At 36.6% G+C, this 21,288-nt stretch overlaps 1 protein-coding gene across 1 annotated transcript in view; it reads left to right on the top strand.

The window, feature by feature from the left end:
* Positions 1 to 20,718: 20,718 nt before the first annotated feature.
* frem1b (Fras1 related extracellular matrix 1b) overlaps positions 20,719 to 21,288 on the top strand; it is a 29,691-nt gene continuing 29,121 nt past the window's right edge. The window contains exon 1 of the mRNA XM_053512485.1: positions 20,719 to 21,046. The gene's annotated coding sequence lies outside the window, so the exon portion shown is untranslated. The remainder of the gene's footprint in view (positions 21,047 to 21,288) is intronic.

The following is a 21,288-nucleotide window of genomic DNA, read 5'->3' as shown; positions in this document are numbered from 1 at the left end:
ATCTTAAGCTTTTAATTTTTTCGTGTGAGCATGAAAATGGGATGCATGTTTCCTCAGAAAAGCCCTGTAGATATTTAGAATGGCAGCCAAATGCCGCTGAGGTATGCCAAATGCCACAGTGTTACATCCTCCCCCCAAAATAAGATGTGATGCCATTCTAAAATTTATGGTGTTAGACAGTTTTGTAGCGTGTAACCCTGAGACTTGCCGGCTGCACTGCTGTCCATCTTGGCACATCAGAGTAAATCAGAGAGAACGGCAAAGAGCGGTGGCCAAATCTGTCACATTGATGTCCTGTGTCAGCCAGCAGCATCCCACGCACTGTTCCCTTGACCTTCATCACACTAAACACTAGCCCACCGCTCTCGCTATTTTACTTCCACCCATCTGCCCTTTAGCGTGCCATACTTCACACTTTTAATATTCAACAAAAAGCCTGACATCCCACTGGGATTAATGAAAGTATAATTAAATATAGCATACATTACACACAATGTCGACTCACAGTCTGTAAAAAAAAAAATATATATATATATATATATATATATATATATATATATATATATATATATGCACAGTACACATACACACACACGTAAAGTACTACATACAATAAATGTTTAATTAACTATACGAGACTACAAGGCCCAGATACATCATCATTACTTATGAGTTATCAGAATCAATATTGTACTGTACAATTTACTGAGAAATTAACCTTTTTATTGAATTGTTTATTTAAAATTTAAATATCATATTTTAATTCTAAATGGATGATTTTTTTTATTCGGTGACACCCTGTACTTTAACAGAATTTTGTTTCAATGGTCAAACACCAGTGTTTATGGGTATGATCTTTCACAACCTCTAAAATAAACTATACTACAGCAACCTCAAACAGTTAAAGAAACAACTGAAGAAAGTGTTATAATACAGCCAATATAATAAGCCGCAGATTGTGTAGGCTGTAAGCTTATGTACAGGTCTCTGACAATCCAAAAAAAAAAAAAAGAGAGAGAGCAAAGCATTTTGTACTACATATTACATATATTTAGAGAATCCATTAAAATTAAATTTTATGATAGGAAAAAATATTTATCAATTGAGTTTTTAAGAAAGATAAGGACATTGTTAAATGAATTCATTTTTATTATAATGCCTATATTTCCACATGTTCTGTTTAGAGCAGAATCATCTGTATACATTTGAATGTTCAGGTTTCCATAGTCTTTAACATAATCTTACCAATTACACAGTTGTATAATTATTTTAATACTAAATTTATTGTGGTATAAAGTTTATGTGTGATACTTTTACAATAAATCTTCCTATTTTTATTTTCCTGAAATATGTAAGTTTTTAGGATGGATGGTGATTAGATAGATAGATAGATAGATAGATAGATAGATAGATAGATAGATAGATAGATAGAACATGTTTGTACCTAATTTTAATTTGTCTCATTTAATTTACAAATCGTCCATCATTAGTGTGAAGTATTAAGGCACTGAAGTGATTTTTTTCTCCGCTATGCTGTGTATTTTATGAGAGACTGTGAAGCCCTTTCCTAAACAGAAATACCACCAAGTCTATTTTCAGAAAAACTGAAATATGTCTCTACATATTGCAAATATCAGACTAATGTTATAAAAGGATAAAAAAAAGATGTTATATTTTTTTTATATATGAAATTTGTTACAAAACCCATAGATAATTGTAAAGTACAAATTACAAAGATGTGTATTAAATGTGTATCAGTGGGGCTGCTTTTGATTCTGAGCCTGGTACTGTTCAAAATGTTTACAAATGTTTATTACAACACAATTGTATTACGCTAAAATCCAAAGCACACGGATGATACCGGGCTACACTTAGAAAAACACTACCTCGTAGAGAATATGTGTTGTATGGATTGTGTGTGAGTGTAATTTTTATTTTTTTAATGAACAAACAATCAACAAATCATGCTAACTCCAAAATACATCTGACTCACCTAGAAATTTAACGAACTTACATAGCATTTGATGGCAATACCGAGTGTTCAGTGAGCCGGATCATTGGGTTCAGCTCACCAATAAGAGTCGACACTTAAACTTCCAAACCGCTTATATCCTGTTTCTTTCAACCTGGACTAGACAACATACATTTACCACATCTTATATGTTCAAAATAGGTCAATATGGAAACATGACTGAATTACACTGCAAGAGTAACCTGCCGCAAATACAAGAACCGACTCGCAAAGTTCACTTAAAAGACTCGATTACAAGAATCGATTTAAAGTGCCGACTCGTTTGCGGTTAGCGGTTAAATTTGAGGTGACATTGATTATGCAAAAATGTAATTCAATTAAAACCGAATTTAAAAACGTGCTACTAAAATACTGTCACACAAATATATATGTGAATATATACACGTAAAACTACCCAGTTAGCTAACTGTTAGCCTACAGGCAACAAAATTAGGCATACAATTAGCTGAAAGTAACTTATTGTGAGCTGTTTTAAGTTTAACTTAAAAAAAACAGCTTACAGTAATCATTATCAGAGGCAACAAGGTGTCGATAGAAAGAGGAACATTTTACTTTAATAAAGTAACTTGGCGTGGTGTTACCTAGCCTTCTTCCACTTATCTCCAGGGTTCAGAAGAAAGCTAACGTAAATGAACGGCTCCGATTCAGCTCCTCTCCCCCCATTTACACAGATTAATCGATTTTGAAGCCGAAAGAAAAATATTCTTTCTATTTATTGGAGTTTTTTTTTTTCTCCAGAATTTTCTATTCGCTAATTGTTCATCTCTACCTTTTTTTCCTGTATGCAGGGTCGCAGGGGGCCTGGGCCCTTCCCAGAAGACTTAAGGCACGATACTCACATTCACACACTACAGGCAATTTGAGAATGCCTGTGGGAAGAAACCAGAGTACAACGGGAGAACACGCAAGCTCCTTCCACATAGTGCAGGCGATACTCACACATAAATTCCAAGTTCACTGTATGATGCTTTTCAAGATGAAATTTTATATAAGGATAATTTGAATATATTTTTAATGTTTCCCTAATGAGCAAACTAGATGCTATGTTGGCAAAGAGGACATTGAGGAAAAAACCTTGAGAGAAACCAGGAACCTATTCTAATCTGGAAATCACCAGATAAAATTATCTGGTTATAAAACATATCAAATAATTGTATTTTATAATTGTATACTAAATATAGTCAAGTTTAAAGTTAGGATAAGTGGTAACTTGGAAGACACTTTTGTAGTTTAACACAGAGAGAGAGAGAGAGAATGGGGTGAAAAATGGTGGAAAGATAAGAGAGGACTCATATTTTCGATAGTCTTATTAGAATGCATATAATGCAAGGACGCTAGGAAAACTATTTAAAAAAAATATCAAACAAATAAGACAGGGGGCTCCTAATGATCATCTTCTTCAAAATAATCTAGTGATATTTTTAACCTTTACACTGTAAACTGTAGGTATAGTCATTCATTTCATAGGTATTGTACAGGTATATTCATGCGGTAATATTTTAGTAAATAAGCAGAAATATTTTCCATACATTATATAATTACGTGTAGACATCTGCTTAGCTTTCTAGTTTATTAATTGGGCTAAGTGTATAAAACAGGAGGAACCAGAGGAAACCTTTTTCTTGGGTTGTACATGATAGAAAACCAAAAAAGTAAAGGTTACTACAGGCTACGTGGTATTTAGTCCTCTGGCTCTATTGCAATTCTGATTTGTTTGGCCCAAGTTCTGATCATAGAAAACAATGTTTCTGCAGCATATTTTTTGTATCGCTGCTTAACATAATTAATTTAATCTGCCTACAGTAAGGCTCTGTGCTCTCATGCCTTCTGCCACTGTTAATCACATCTGTGTGCTAACTGTGATAATGATAATGGCTGGACACAGCGAGACCATGCATTTAATCTGTAATATTGCAGTGGGCTGAATAAGAAAAGCCTTGCAGTCAGAATATTTATCTCTTACTTTATAATGTAGATATACTAATAGCAGAAATGTTGAACAAGAGTTTTTATGTTTAAATATTTTTAGTGAATGGAATCATAACTAAATACAAAAAAAATCATCAATCATCTAATATTAGGCACTCTTTGAAATATGCATAGTGTTTACAAAAGGATGGTGATTTTGTCTTAAATTGGACAGACATTTTTTTATAGCAGAAACAGACTGCAGTGGAAACATATGTTCAGCAAACCCTAGCAGATGTCCATCTCAGGGCTAAAGCTTAAACCCAGTGCAAGCATGTGAACATTAGCAAGTCCTTTATGTTAGAGTGCCATGGGCATACATTATTCTCATTCTAACATGTCTGTCTTGCTTCAGGCATTTTATATTTGTGCAAATTTCAGATACTTAAAAGACATTCTGAGTTACGTACAGTGCTCCTTTGTGTTTGGTGCAGAAGGTTAAAAGTACAGGATTAAAGATACATTAATTGTGATATTTCCCAACAAATACTGAAATCATAATCAGCATTATTGTTACCATTATCAACCCATATATGTGACTCTATACGTAAAAACTCAACTAAAGTCATTTTTTGTGATTCACTGTTATCTTAAAAAAAATAATAATAAATAAAAACATTATACAGTTGATTTTATGTAGAAAACATATAATTTTTTTTTACAGACAGGGTCACAAATGGTCAAGTGTTGTGGGAATATGAAGATAAAATAATTACTTTTGTAATTTGATCTATCTGTTAAGCTTTTCATCCCCATTTTGAATATTGACATATTGAGGAATATAGAACAGAACAACGTGATGATCATATCTATTCCATACCAATGTGTATAAATAGCTGCAGGATATAGAAAAAGCAAGAGGAAGAGTAAAAGCCAGGAACAGAATATGCTATCATTGCCATCTGCAGCACACCCTGCACTTGGCAGCCCTGTCCATACATTCCCTTTCCCAGTAAGTGCAGATTAACAAACAAGCAGTGCAGTCTGGCAGTCACACTGGTCGGGTGCAGCTCGCGCTTCTGTTCTAAGAACCAAGCTTTTCTTTTCAGAGTGACATATTTCACCTAAATCATTCATTCCCACAGAAATGACCTTTTTTTCTCACAAACAAATATACTGGAGGACAAGTAGCTAGTGTATAATGCATTATATCTCCACAACACATCACTATACTTTTCTGATATTTTAACATTTAATTAAAATTAAGATTTAAAGTTTTGTTTTGGACATGCCAATACTTTCCTTAAAATAAATGTAGTCTTACACTGAAGTGGGCTTTAAGTGATGTGCCTTATTACAATATGAATTGAATTAAAAATGAAGTAGAATATTTAAGTGTGCTATAAAGAAATAAATAATGCTCTTTAGTTTATATTCACCTTTCATCATAGCATACAAATGAAGGGTTAACTAGGTAAGAGTTTTACCCCCAATTATAACTCAAATGACACAATAAGAAACAGTTTCCTGTGTGCCAAGTCTGTAAGTAATTCCACCAGCACTGGTCTATCCAACTCTTTATGGATATATTGCTTTGCATCATTTTGTAAGACAACGTTGAGTCTTGGGTGTCATCTATGTGCAATCCATTGTGTTTAAATAGTAGGTTTGAATGAGAGCTGGAACTTAGCCACTGATGGGCACTTAGGACTTAGGATGTGCCCTGAAGTGAAACAAAAACCAGGCATACCAGATTGTTGGCAAAAGGCATGGCATTATCACTCTATGAACCATTTTGTTTCAATATTGGATATATTTTATTTATTTCAACAAATTCATCTCAGAAACTAGACTGTCACTTCTTTGCAGAGCTGCTTTCTTAGTTGTGGCAGAACTAGGATGGTAGGGTGTTTATGCATGATTATATATAAATAGATTAACGATGATTGCTGAAGCAGGAGACACTGACTTTGGCACAGGAGAAACATGATTTACTGCTTATAATGAGTGCTATATCAGGCTTGTCCTGTTAACCACTGCATAATGCTAAATACTACATTATACTGACATTGTCTTGCAAAAAAAGATAAGAAAATTATATTGGCATGATTTGCTGAGCATGCATTCAAAGTGAACGAGCTGAATCAGCATTATTACCGCAGAGATCTCAGCGGTGACGCTGCTGTTCCTGGGCGTGTTTAGACAGATGCTGGGTAATAAGTGGTTAAATGAGATGATTAAAGAGGCCTGTCAAGTGAAGAGTGTTAACTCTATTAACAGACTAAAAGAAACACTGTTACCTGCTCTTGAACCGCATTCCGAATTTCACTGCAAAAATATTTTATTAAGTGGTACGGTCTTTAATTTAACCCAAATGTATCTATTTTTATCATTGGATTATTATGGATCAAATATAAGATTATTCAGATTTTTACTGTACAAACTTTGAAAAAAATATTGGGTAATATCTTAGTTTATTTTTAGAAATTAACTACATTAAAGATTTTAGTTGTATGTTTAGTTTTGCAGTGGTCCCAGCCACCTGTTTCAGTTTATTGGTTAAGCATTAACTTTAACATTTCAGGTGACCATGTAATTTAATGTAATATTCAACATCATATTCAATAGATGTATATTGTCCTTACAAATGGTCACTGTACATTACTTACAGCCAAAGGGCTTTTTTTAAATCAACCTCACGATTTCAGACCTGAAATTACCATAAAGCAGCTGGTATTCTTAATGAGAGCTCAGTGGCCTTTTTGAATGTATAGCCTGAGGAACTGAGATGAACAAAATGCAAATTGTTTGCTAGAAATTATGTGGGACACAGAAACTTGTGCTTGCATGAACTTTATGTTAAACTGATTACTATTCTTGACTATAAGCCACTTTACATTTGATTTAAACAGAAATTGAGTCAAAAGTTATTTCCTCGTCTTTTCATCTAAACCTGAGAAAGTGATATAAACATAAATTATTAAAATAATTATAATGACATTATGCGTTGAATTCACAAGATGATGTTTTCTAAACCATTTAGTTTTTGTGTGAAAAAATGCTTAATATACTGTAAATGCATATTGTTCAAATGTGGTGGTGGTGCAATAGTAGAGAGTGTGGATACAGGGTCCTGTGTTTTGTCCTTCCATCAGAGGACTTTATGTGTACACATTCACGTGTTCTCCACATGTTTGTATGAATTATCTTCAGGTGTTCCAGGTTCTTACCAATATCCAGAAAGCATGCCACTAGGTGAAATGCCAATGGTGTGAGCATATACGTGTGTGTGTGTGTGTGTGTGTGTGTGTGTGTGTGTGTGTGTGTAGGGTGCCCTGTGACTGACTAGAACCCCATTCATGGTGTATTTCTGCCTTATGCCCAGTGTGAGTAGACTGTGGATCTATCATGACAAGGACAAAGCAATTATTGAATGTACAGTAGGTTGATATACATACAGTAAGTATAAGGATGGGAACAGTTACAGTAGATTATTCAATACAGTATGTATAAATGAAACAGGATTGGATTTGTAAATTAACTGTGCTGTAAAATGCCTAACTACTATAAGCCAAGTGCCATAGTGTTAACTAGTCTGACCAGTATGTGTAATGTCTAGTTTCTGAGACTGGAACCCAGGGTACACATAATATAATTCTTAGTCACTTAGAGTTATAACTCATTGGCTATTCATCATACATCATGCTGATATATAATATATGTATTATGTTTCTTTCCTATTCACCTTTTCTACCCAAGTGAATGTATATCAGATCATTGAGCCACCCAGAAAGTTACATCATGGCCAAAAAAGTTGAATCATATGGAAAGAACCGGTACAGATGAAGAACATCAAACCAGTTCATGTGAACAGGGCATGCTCACCAAAGACCAAAGGGGTGACTGTACACCATCCACAACACTCCTTTTCCATGTGTCACCTTACAGCACTTGGGCTTCACTTAGACAGTGCAAGGGGAGGCTGGGAAGGGAAGGCAGTGCTTGCCAACAGCAGGTGTTGGTCTGTCCTTCAGGGAGCAGGCAGCAGGCTGGGTACTGATGTGTGGCAGAGAGAGGGGGTCTGGCAATCTGGTGCTCAATGCTGGAGCGTCTGGATAGACAGACAGAGTGAGAGGGCCGGATACAGGCAAAAGTGTCATCTTTTATTTATTTTGTTGCATGAAGCATGGGTTTAATGATTCTCTGATCATTATGGATGGTTGGCTTACTGGTAGCTTTGGTATTTGAAGCTTTATGTTGGTCCAACTGGTTTTTCTATCATTCCAACTAGTTATGATATATTAGTTGACCTGCTCTTGGTGGCTTCCACTATTGTGACACTAGTGAGTTTTAAAATTTCTACACAGACTCTGTGTGATGTCCAGTTAAGAATGTTTTTTATGCATATTCTTACTTGAAGGAGAGAACATATCTGCCTAAACACTTTGGTTACCACATACATTCCAATTTGTCCTTTTGACAATAGGGCCTCTGAATTATTGATGTCCTCATAAAAAGTAATTAAAGGATTTGCTTTCTCATATTACAGAGATTATTAAAGAGAGTGATTTAGAGAGAATCACTCCAGGGTTCTTAATATTGCAGTGCTTTTTTTGATAGAGAACAGTGTTTCATTTTTGTGCTCTGACTTTTGGCTCCACTAAAGAATTCAGATGAGATTCCTCTCTGCAACATTTGAGGCCCTGCATCTCTGTTCATCACCTTGCAAACAATCCAGCATTCCAACATGGCGCTGGGTGCTGAACAGTAGGCTCTGGTTTGGCTTTGTAGTTGTTGTTGTGGCTGTCGTATTAAGTGAGAACCATGTGTTGTGTGCAAGATTGCCATATGATGGGGAACCTGCCCAGCTTGAGATGGACGGCTCCTTTCCCGTGTGGGCACATGTGCAGACCCTCCAACACCTGCCCCTCCTTCACACAAGTACACACACACACACAAGCACACACACACATACACACACACACACACACACACACACACACACACAAAACCCATCTTGTTTTTTTTTTTTTTTTTGAGCAACAAAGTGACACAACAAACAAAACGGCTTTTCACAGTGAATGTGGCCAGGCTGGCTGCGATGAGAGCCTGGCAGCAACTCACAGTCTAGGTCTGGCTGAGAGAGCTTGTGTTTGAAGAGTGAAATCTGCTCTCTGTCCCTGCCGTTCACAGCCAGGTCTTTAACTGCAGCCAAGAGCTCTGGAGACACCATCACCATTCACTCCAGTCTTTCAGCCTCCGCAGACCCCGTTGCAGCTAATCTCAAGGCTTGTCATAAGAAAAGTACCCCAATGCTGTTTTTGTCTATTCCTTGTGGTAGAACTGCATAAAAATCTTTGCAAGTGCACATACTGTACTCATAAGCTATATGCCTTTGCCACAGTAAGACTGCAATTGCACGTGGAGGTATTCCCTATGTGAATAATATTGTGTTTACCAAAACCTTTACACATTTTTGTGAATTTCAGTCAATTCAGAAAGCCTAATTCTCCATGCTCGATGACAGTAAAATCTATGTCTCCAAAACATCTGCTACTCATTTTAACGTTGAGTTTAATGATTCCTAGGTTAGGTTTGGTCAATGTATAATAGATATGATAGGTTCCTAAATTTACAATGTTTGAAACCTTAAGTGCATGTATAGTAATCACATGCAATTATCTCCAGCAATACACATTAAGCACAAGCACGTGCTTTGGTGAGAGCAGGGAGAAAAGCAAAATATAAAATGATGAAAACAGGTTCCTTATCGTTGGTTTCATGCTGGCCATAAGAATACTGCTATATGCGATAAATGTGTTGTACAGTTGTTCAGATACAGAATGTGTTCAAAATTTGTTACAGACCGATGAATTTTCTTATACGAAGAAAGAAAAAATAAATGTGACAGGAATGTTCTATTGCCACGGGAGAAAATATCTACTGACATGAATAAACTTAAAACATGACTGTATTTACAAGTGTTCATATGCATGACATCCAGCTTTGTTGCTTTGCCACCTTGGCCTTTTTTTTAAGCTACTAGACACAAACAAATATTTGCCCTGCAATCTGACCAGTAAAATGAGCTGCCCCTGGCAAAGGCTGACCCAGATTAGGGAATGTAATGTAAGGCGAGGACCTAATCAACAAATTAAACAAATGTATTAATCATTATGGCAAAATCATTTCTTCTCATTTGCATCTCAGGGCTTCTTTAATAAATTTTGAATAACAAATGCGGGGAAATCAAGACCTCATGCATTTTAAAGAACTCACACACAAAGAAGCTTTCTCATTGAATTAGAAGGTGTTTGAGAATTGTCATTTATTTATTTATTTATTTATTTTAAAGTTCCAGAGAGGCAGAATGAATTTCCTGCTAACACAGCTGAACTCTCTAGACTGTGCTGGATGCAAAATCTTCACTGGAATCGATTATTATTATTATTATTATTATTATTATTATTAATCCGGCAGAGGGCAGTCTGGTATGAAGTTCACCCTCCTCTGTCCAAACAAGGAATCAAAATAATAAAACTTTCAAGAGTTGTTTATTCATATATTAGCAGCCAAAATATTAGCTCTTATAAATTGAATATTAATTCGAATATGTGTAATATAAATATAGAACATAAAATACCGATTGTCCGGTATAAATCTGCCATGACCGTCTTGTCCCAGCTGGACTTAAAAACGTTCCTATATGTTTAAATGAAGTCGGTCTCTGTGGGCGCGCAGTGCGCGTTCCCGTGTCCTAGTTTCTATTAGCCGGGGCTAATCACGGAGTTTAGACAGCTTACAATAATAATTTTTTGAAAATGTTAATGTCAGTGTCCACTTCTGTGCCTGTTACTACATTTAAAAGCCCCCCAAAAGTTTTACACAACGCCCAGCCATTGATCAAACAACTTAACACTATACATTTATATTCATTTAAAAGTAAATTTAAATACATTGTATTCTTTTTTTCGAAATCGAGAGCGCGTCTCTGTGAACGCGCGGTGCGCGTGCCCGTGTCTCTGTGAGCTGCCAGTTGGCTGTCACTTTCAATCACATCTCGCTTTAAGATGTGCACGTGACCTGCGGTTGTTCGGAAGACCACGCCCATATGCAAATCAGCTCGTCTGGACTGGGCAATGCCCGGACTGCCATAGACACAAGCGTCCGCTGCCAGGCAATTGGGTCACCGGGAATGTATGCAAATTTGACATTTTTCTTCATTTGCATGCATACACATCTCATTGGAACAGATTTTTAATTTGTTTAAGCGCTCAAGAGGAAAAGTACTGTCAGTTCTATAAAGACAGAAAACATCTGCATTTGGAGACTAACTAGTGTAGTGTAGTAAACCTCATCCCACAGCATTGGCTATAGTTTTATACTGTCAATTAACCAATAAACAGGAGAGGTCTGTTGTGATTTAAGTATCCAAACAGTGACTCCTGATATCTGTCAAAGAATGTGATTATCCAGCGAATACCTTTAAAAATGTAGTTGTTCTTCTTTGGGCTGCTGAGGTGGGTGGTCATACCCTTCCTGCCACAACCCTAAGAATGTCCCTGCAATCTTAGTGGCTTTGGGTGGACAATCCACATAGGAAGGCAGATCACTGAGTCCCTAGTGCCCTAAATGCTAAAAGAAACAGTAATGTTAAACACAATTTGTATATAAAAAATATATATATATAAACTATATAGAGTTAATGTGGGTCAGATATGCTTGTATAACATTTCAGCTACATACTCACTGTAGAGCAAAAAACAGTGTAGCATATGACAGTCACCAAACACATATCAGCTGATAGATAATATTTGATTTTTCAAGTAAATTTGATTCCCCTAAATAGTACACATACATACATGCATGTTCAAATATTGACATTTTGTACAAATATTATTCAGGATAATTGTAGCAAAATTTGCTCAGTCTTTCCCTATTTTCAATGACTCTCTGGAGCAGGTCTGCTTTTACATCTTTCTCCCTTAAATATTAGTCTCCCACCTTTACATTCACTACATAGCCTTGGCCACATTCACATACAGATACACATATACACACTCAAACACAGGCCGTATTGGCATCTTTGTTACAGAGAGACCACATTTCTGGAGAGAGACAGAGGGGACTAGGGTCATCCAGCTTTGGCAGGTCCACATTTGGCAATATGCTAATGGTCTTGGCATGGTCCTCACTTTAACAACTCAAAACCACAGCCAACAGCTTCATTTCTTGGTTGCATGTCTTTTTTACCCCCTTGTTTCCAGAATGAGATTCTACAACTGTCTGGCATGATCAGGCTGCTATGCTGAGCTCATAACAGCCAGCTCCATTTTCCTGACCTACTCAACCCTCTCTGATTTTAGCTGGCTGTAAAAGGCAAGGGCTCCGGCACTGACCACAGCCTGTGATTAAGCACCAACTGGTAAGCAGCCAGATCACTGGACTCAAGCCACACTGCTTTTTGCTGTTGAATGTGCCACCCAGCAAAGATTTACCCATCCCACTACTGGAACCAAGCTTGCTGCTACAGAATGGAACACAAAAATAAGACAAGATAAGTCTGTGCGAATGGAGATGAGTGGTATAAGTGATCGACGTAGCTCCTTAGACAGACTATGGCAACAACATCTTCAATATGCAATGAAAAGATTCATTAGAAAAACAAAAAAGAATAAAAAGTGTGCGTGACACATGAGGCATTATGAGCAAGTAACTAATAAAGAAGCAAAAAGAAGGCCAAAAAAAAAGTAAGAAACAATACTGGGTAACAAGCAACACTAAGAGAAAGGGCTTGCATACTGTATGCTATGAAGGTTTGGCCTAAGGGGTTACAGGCAAAACCATTTACAAGACAGGATAAGATTATTAAGACGTAAAAACCAAGTGATAGGCCAGTAGGTTCAAAATCAGGTGTGCCAGATGCAAATGGTAATGGGGGTAAAACTATAGTGAACATGTGTCGATTAATGAATAACTGTTATTACACTACTGTATGTCCAATTATATATAATTTTTACCACTTAGAATTCTTTTACTATCCATGTTACAGATGCATCACTGACAGCACCACCTCAGAATTTCCTCTCCTCTCATTAGTATTAGCACCTGCTCTCAATTACAGCTACGTACTGCTTTGACAATTCTTGTTTTGTTTTGTTTTCTCCCAAAAGTATTTAAGTATTTTATGAATTTCCATCTAAGGTCTATGGTCCTTAAATCAGGTGCCTTCTATTTGATCTGCAATAGGTCAGAGTAGCATCAGGTTTTCATTTCAACCAAAATGGAGCTAGAAACAAGTTAGAAATGAAACTTGGTTTCATCTGTTTAATCAGTTAATCATGGCTCTTATTTGGATGGAATGAAAAGGTTGCAGCCACAGATTTATTTTTTTTTTTAATCTTAGCCTTTGCACTAAATATTAAATATTAGGGATTGTTGGTCCATCTGAAGCATTAAAGAAGTGTTCATGCCAAAAAGTAAAGAAAAAAGAGGAGATCTGCGGTCCCATTTAAGCACTCTGAATGACCTACTGTACTGTAGGATGGCGGCCAAGACCACTCCAGTCATTCTCTCTAATGTGAAGTTACTGCTGTTGGTTCACTGCACACAAGAGGAGACTACATGATCACTTTTGCTGCTGGCTAATCTGCTGTCTGGCCACTCACAGTGGACCTCACTTCCTGTACATGTACGTTTAAATTTTTTTATTAAGGGGTGGCATTGGCTGAGGGATGGTTAGCACAAGGCTAGTGCCTCTCAGCATATCTAAAATGGGTAAGATAAAAGGTTTTGAAAAACTAGAGCACACCGACAAGATATTTAAAATCACATTAACATAAATTGTTTTATTCATAATATATGCAGTGAGTTAGCATTGTATTGCAGTAGAATATGCTAGATCATACACATTTCTTTGTTTGAAGATACTGGATCATTGCTGCAAATGTCTACTTCTACCAAATAATGATTGTGCAAGTTCAGGGTAACGAGAGATAAACCAAAAAATAAAACACTATGTTCAAGAAGTGCTAAGTAAATAAACTTAGTAATTACTTTTATTTTTGAATGTTTGTTTTAACTCATTTACTCTTGATGTTTTGAGGTCATCAGGCTATATTCATGACATGCAGAATATACAACACACCAAATGTATGGCCATCCAAAACACATTTTACAACTTAACATCAAGTTTTTTTTACAAAGCAGGCTGGTCTTAAATTGAGGCCCTGAAGGATGCCAAGACTCTGACACTAAACCACAGTGCAAATGATCATCTGTTTTGTCTCAACCCATGTATTCCTCCAAAATGGCTTTTACCCACACTGGGTGGCCTGAGTACACTGTTTGGAGCATCCATTAAATGGGACAATTTATTCTCCTTTCTTACAGAACATTTGAGATATGACTGTGCAACTGTGTTTTGTGATGTTAATGTTTGTAAGAGTTGATGGTACTGTATAGATTGGCTTTTCCATTTCCTGCCTCCAGCACTGAATGCATAGTTGACCCGCTTTCTCATTTCAAGTGGAAAAACAAACTAATTATGTGGTAATATGATAATGTATTGTGCTGAGGGGAGCTGCTGTCCCTTCTCATTAAAGTACTTGTGTAATCTCACTTGTTTTATACAACCCACCCGTTCTTATACCTATCTTGCTTGTCATCCACTTCGCTCATTTGTGTTATTTCTTGCAGGGAATATTGCCCTTTCACGAGTCATGAACATTTGTGTCCAGTCTGGGGTATTTTGCATCAAAGTCTGCTTCGTTTGCATAATTACAGGGTTGCTTCCCCCTATCGCCGGTAGCGAAGGTCATCCATCGTGTCTCATGATTTCTTTGAAAGAGATCAAAATGTCTGACTTACAAACACACACACACAATTGTACTGATCTACTGTATATTAAGATCTGTAGTGTCTCTTTCTACATACCCAAGGGAAAGACAACCTGTTTATCCCTGTAGCAATATCTCTATTCATCTTCCCAGTAATTCATCAGTGACTATACCGTATTTGGTTTATTTATTTCTAATTACTTTGTAAGTGCTGGATATAGTTTTTGTGTTTAATTTTGTCAAATATTTTAAAACATAATGTTGGAGCAGGTGTCACTGAATGTATAAGTGAAGCCTCTGTGTAAAGCCCTCTGAAAGTTATGCTGTGTAAAAACAAACTCTGATCACAGGGCACAGTTGGCTGGCAATGGCTGCCGTTGGGCTCTGGGGTCAGACAGCTTGCCAAGATCATCAGTTCCACTGCTGTTGATTAGATGCGTTAATAAAGGATATCACTTTATTTCAGCCTGTGATAGTGAGGTGTCAAAGTAACATCCTCATGCTTCTAGTGTCTGGTGCTGCAGTAACATCAGGTTGTATCTGCTAATTAAAGGAATGCTCTGTGCCAGGTGTCAATAGTGTCATAAGAAAAACTTTTTACTTCTGTCCCCTCAAAGATTCTTCCATGACTTCACCTTTAAACTCTGCGTGCATTATTCAGGAGCATAACAGTTTACAGTTTCATGTTAAGTTGATTAGTAAAAAAAAAATGTCATTCTACCTCCTCTTACAAAATCATTCTCTCAGTTACTTATGATTAAACCAAAGATACAGTAGTGGAAGAAGCTAAGTAGGGCTTAAAAAAAAAAGTATGCCCAAGTATGTCATCAGCCTTTGGCATAGGTGGGCACTTGGCCAGTGCTGTTTCCTCATCAAAAGTCTGAATGTGAAAGGGTAGCAGTCATAATTCATCAGGAGTGAAGGGACACTTCAAATGGAATTAACTCAAAAGCTCACTGCAGTTTCTGGATTTGTTTCAATTTGTTGACAGTGTCAAACTAATTCACACAGATGAAAAATTACAAAAGTAAGTAATAGTTTGTAAAGTTCAAACAAGATTGAGGGTAAATATTACCCATCTCCACTGTACATTGTACACTCATCTGTTTAGCACCCAAAATTGCATCAAATATTCAGTGTAAGCAGAAATGCAACATGCAAGTGTTCATAAATTCACATTACCTACTTTGCATGCTGTGTGTTTAATCCTATAAACACACAAAGATATATTTTAGTAAGTTCATAAAACTCACTCTATAGATAAAGAGTTCCTTATTTTAAGTATAAATAGAACTTCACCATGTACTTTTAGAGGAGCACCTGTGCACCTACCCAATCATATGGTGGTAGCACAATACATAAAAACCCTCAAATAAAGTTCATGAGCTTCAGCTTACGTTCCGATTAAATATCATTAAAAATGTGATCTTGTGACTTTTTAATTGAAAAGAGTAAAACAGAATTATTTCTAAAAAAAAAAAAAAAAAATGGCAAATGAGTTACTTAAGAATTTACAATAAATAGTTTCTGTGTGAGTCTTAGATCTGGTACTCCATCAGTGACTTCATTAAAATAAAAAGTAATTTCAGCCAAAAGCATAGCCAGAGCAGGAAAAAATGTCAGTGTTTTGTGTCTGTGTCTTGTTAAACATGCCTCGACACATTACTGATTGGATGCAACACTGGATTAATTAGAACTGACACTCAGTGCCATCAGCTTTGCCCAGGCACTTGCCTGAGTCTGTTAATCACAGTCACTTACCACTCACTGAGTCAGAATGTGTGGGTATGGGTGTGCATGGGTTTAGATATTTTAGTTGTATATTAACTCATAAAAAATACATGCAAAGAAGCATGCAAAGAAGACATAACTGGAATTAACAAACATAGCACCTTTTTTCAGGAAACATATGTGTATTAGGTCTCTTTTGCAAAAAGCATGTCTGCATGAGTGTTAAAGTGAATTAAAAAAATTAACTGTATATCAGGAGCAGCAGGAGGAAAAAGGAAATGCATCAGGTGGAAGGAAAAGCTAAAGGTTATAAAGCATTATAACCATTGAATAAAAGGCCAGTGAGTAATATTGTTCACAATTTCAGCATGCCCCACTTGTACACTGCAGCTACACTTAAGTTACCCATATACTATAGCTTTGTAGAGTACCTACAGTAAGGCTAATTTGTTTTTTACTACCAGATTCTTCCGCAATTGATGGCCACAGCATTCAGACAACCAAAAATCGATGCTCTGAATGTATAAAAAGTGCATGACTACACTGCAGACGGCACAGTGGCTTAGTGGCTTATATTAGGCTTATTGGCATTCCCAAATTACCCTAGTGTGTGAATGAGTGTGTGTATGTGCGTGTAGCCTGTGATGGATTGACACCCTGTCCAGGGTGTACCCCGCCCTGTGCCCTAAAGTCTCCTGGGATAGGATCCAGCCTGCAACCCTAAATACAGGATAAAGCGGTATAGACAATGAGCTTTTTGTGCTTGCCAAGAAATAAAACCTCAACATCTGGATATATGAGATTAAATTTACTAGTTTCTTATCTTGTTTTTAAACTGAACAAAATAAATTTAAGATTTCATATCAAGGAAAGTTTTCTTGCTATATGGACAAATCATTTAACTAGTTTTAGGTAAAAAAAGAAAATAAGAAAGGGGATGCAGTCTGATAATAGTGTTGCCATTTGCAGAGATTTCAACCTTGGGAAGGTCAACAAGGTTTGCTTTCATTATGCCATATGTTATATTACTTGCAGTCTTCTGGGGCAGTTTAAGTACAGTATGCCTATAAGCAACAACAAAAAAATAAAGAAAAAAGAAAAGAAAAAATTTGTTTAAATTTAAACCACACAGGAAAACAAAGAAGAACTGTTCTGAAGTTTCTTTAAACTGATTTAAAGATTCTGTTATATTGATACTCAATTAATACTGATGATGAACGTGATCTTTAACTAAAATTTATTCTAGTATAATTAAAAGAAGCCAATGTTTAAGCAAAATGGACATGAAACGGACAGTCTTATCATGGCTCTGGCACACTTTTTATGCTCATAACCGTGTTCATTTTTATTATGCACAATTACAGTACAAGGCTCAGTTTGACTTAAATGGCCCTCCTGAAACCTTTATTAATTAATTCCAGTATTTACACCCAGTAACAAGATTTTTCTTCTTAGTTTTAAGACATACTGTATTTATGACATAAACATTGCATATATTTCTTTCTATCCAGATTTGGGATAAACACAGGCCAAGATCTTGATTGACGACGTTTTGAAGTATTGATGATGAGAAATTTGGACCACTTCATGTAGTCTTCTCCAACACTTTTCCAAGACTGTCAATGGGGTAATTCCAGTAATTTCAGCAATCCTCTTACACTATAAAAATAAAAAGTTAAGAAAACTAAATATATATATATATATATATATATATATATATATATATATATATATATATATATATATATATATATATATATATATTGAGTATTAAGCCCATTTTAAACTCCCAATTCTTTAAAAAAACTTTTTCAAAATTTTTCATATTAAAATAAGTGGGCAAAGTGCTTCCTGTGATTACTGTGACACCATCCGACCCCATCTGTTTCATGCACTGATGCTCATGCACCATTAGAAGGTGGCATGACTTACTCAAAGAATAGGAAAGTACAAGCATGCCACTTGTACTGAGAGACTGAACAATCTTCCTAGACAGAATTCGAACTTGCTTCAGTATCTCCAGTTTATAGAATGAATACATTTTTGTTCTACCTTTTGTTCAAGCTTAAATAAATAGTTGCTTATTTACAGAGTAATTGTTTTTTTTTGCTTGATGCAGACCAATATTTTGACCCTTCTGAAACACAGTTGCAAATTTCCTGTAATTATGGAATATGTCTTTATGATGATCTCAGTCCAACTGAGCATTTACAGTATAGATGTATGAAATGTGCCGGACAAACAAGACTGATCTATGGAGTCCCACTCCACAACCAACAGGACCCAAACACTCCAGCCTTGTGGATCCTTGTGTGGAGTCATGTCCAGAGGGGCCAGAGCTGCCTTGCCTTTGTGTGTTTAATCATGGACTATAAGTACAAGTGAAGGTTTGTGGTATATATTAAAGATTTTATGAAGATACTGTCTAAAAAAATAAAGAAAGCTTAAAACAGCAAAGAAGTGGGCAGTGAGTTGGCTCTCGTTAGCTGATTAGAAGGTTTGATTGTTCAAGCCCCAACAATACCATGATTGACCCGGCTTTCTAACAAGCTGTTATATTGGAAAGAAAATATTTTGCTTAAATGTACAGTATATGCAAGAAAATAAAGACTGCTATGTCTTCTAAAAAAATTTTCATTGTTACCTAAAATTTTTAGTTGAATGAGTGGGCAGCAGGGCTGATCTTACAACAATTGTTATTATTATCACAGTGGCACAGTGATGTACTAATTGGCATTGTGGCCTCAAACCTCCAGGGTTCGATTCCTGCCTTGGGTCTATGCATGGACATGTTCTAGCTGGGCTTGATTGTTTTTTTCCGGGTATTTCGATCCAGGTCCTAAAATGTCCAAAGACTTTTTTAGGAGAGTATACGCTAATTAGTGTTCCTCAATTGACTGTAGTACGTGTGTGTGTGCGTGCGTGCGTGCGTGCCTGTGCCTGTGTGTGTGTGTGTGTGCGTGTGTGTGTGGCAGCCTGTTCATGGTTTGACTAAACATGGGCAAAGTGGCTACACCTCAAAGTAACTTGGTCCTATGTACAATTGTTTGAACTGATATTGGAATGTGTAATATTTTAGAAATGGTTCCAAAAGGCATTCATGTTTCCCACTTTACTGTGTGTTGAACAGCATAATGAATCTACCAGCATGAAGTTGAGAGGTCGTGGGTTGGGCAAATTAAAATACATTTCAGGACAAAGATTATTGTATTGTATATTCTACATGTTATACATTGCAGTGTCATTTATGATCATGTTTGGACTTACTGCAATCAATCACCAACCAAGAATACTGTACATTACCAGTTATCTCATTCTGCTTTCTACCTTCGTGATTATTATCCCATTGCCTTAACCACTGTGCTACCACTGCCAAGAACTACAGTTAAATAATTAATTTAATAAAAGTAAATGCATTGATTTTTGTGGAATTATAACCGATTTTAAACTAAAGACTGATGACCAGTGGTCCACACAGGCATTTGTTATTAGTGAATATTTAATTAAATAAATGTCAATACATTAAAGTGTTTACAAAACATTTCCATATTACGTTTATGCAAAATTTTAGAGTTTGATATAATTTATAAAATTGAATTAATTGGGTGGACTTAGAAATATGATAAATATATATGATGAATATTAAGGTGGTTGTTTATATTGTGATGCCTTAAGTGTACGTGTGAGTGTTTGTATGTGAGACTGTGGACAGAAAATCTGTCATGAAGCAGAGCGGCAGATGGTGCACTGGAAGCCACTTTATCAGCGTTTACTCAGTATTTTTACGGAGCAGGGCGACTGTTTCACAGGTCAAGACTGAAGGTTTGGTGGACATCAAGTGTGTGTGTGTGTGTGTGTGTGTGTGTGTGTGTGTGTGTGTGTGTGTGTGTGTGTGTTACAGCCTTTTGTTATTACCCCTTTCTTTTCATTTCTCCTCAGGCTCTGAATGCCATAAAACATCAAAGTCCTCCAGAACCCAGCGAACAGGTCCGCCTCTCGCACTTTGTGTATGCTGAAATACCTTTAACTTATTTCGTTTTACTCTATCTTCTCCCTTTCTATCTTTCAACCATTCCTGCTTTCCAAGTTTTTTCTTTCTTTCTCTTTGAGAGAGCAGTGAGGTCTTTGGCATGCATCTTTGGGGAATAAGAACATCTGGGTTTGTGAGTCAAAGGCAGCATTAGAGGAGTGAAAACGTTTGGAACTGCAGTGCACATTTCCTGTGTTTGGAGGTCTAATTTTCCTCCCCTCTCACCCCTTCTCCATTTCACATTTCTTTCTTGTTCTCCGTCTACTTTGTAGCACTGCTCCATTTTAAGCTCGGGCAAGTGGAACAGATCTGTTGACTCTCTTTCTTCTGTTCTTCTTATCATTTTCCTTCTTTATTTGTTTTCCTTTGTGCTGAGTCAGAGAGGTTGTGTGAGGCAGGGGGCTGGATGTACACAGACCCCCTGCATTCTTTCAGAACCACTAAGCAGACGGAGATTCTCCCACGAACACTCAGAAAAGGCCTGAAGCGGAGGGTCAGCTGAAACAGGTATGTACAATGCCTCCATGCTCCTTCTACCCGTGTATGTGATTTATTTCTGTCTGATAAGGAACTGAGAGTACAGCGCGCAAACCCATTCTCAGTTTTACTGAGTCATTTTCTAATGAGACATACTCTGACGGAGCCTCTTATATGGCAGGTCTTAAAGGGTTAAAGTGTAAAAAGCTCTTACTGTATGTGCACAGCTTTTCTGTCCTTTGGTTCTGTTACAAAGGAGGCCTTTTAGTGGC

This window comes from Clarias gariepinus, chromosome 15 (assembly GCF_024256425.1).
Source record: "Clarias gariepinus isolate MV-2021 ecotype Netherlands chromosome 15, CGAR_prim_01v2, whole genome shotgun sequence".
Lineage (NCBI taxonomy): Eukaryota > Metazoa > Chordata > Actinopteri > Siluriformes > Clariidae > Clarias > Clarias gariepinus.
This window is presented reverse-complemented; position numbering and strand designations above follow the sequence as displayed.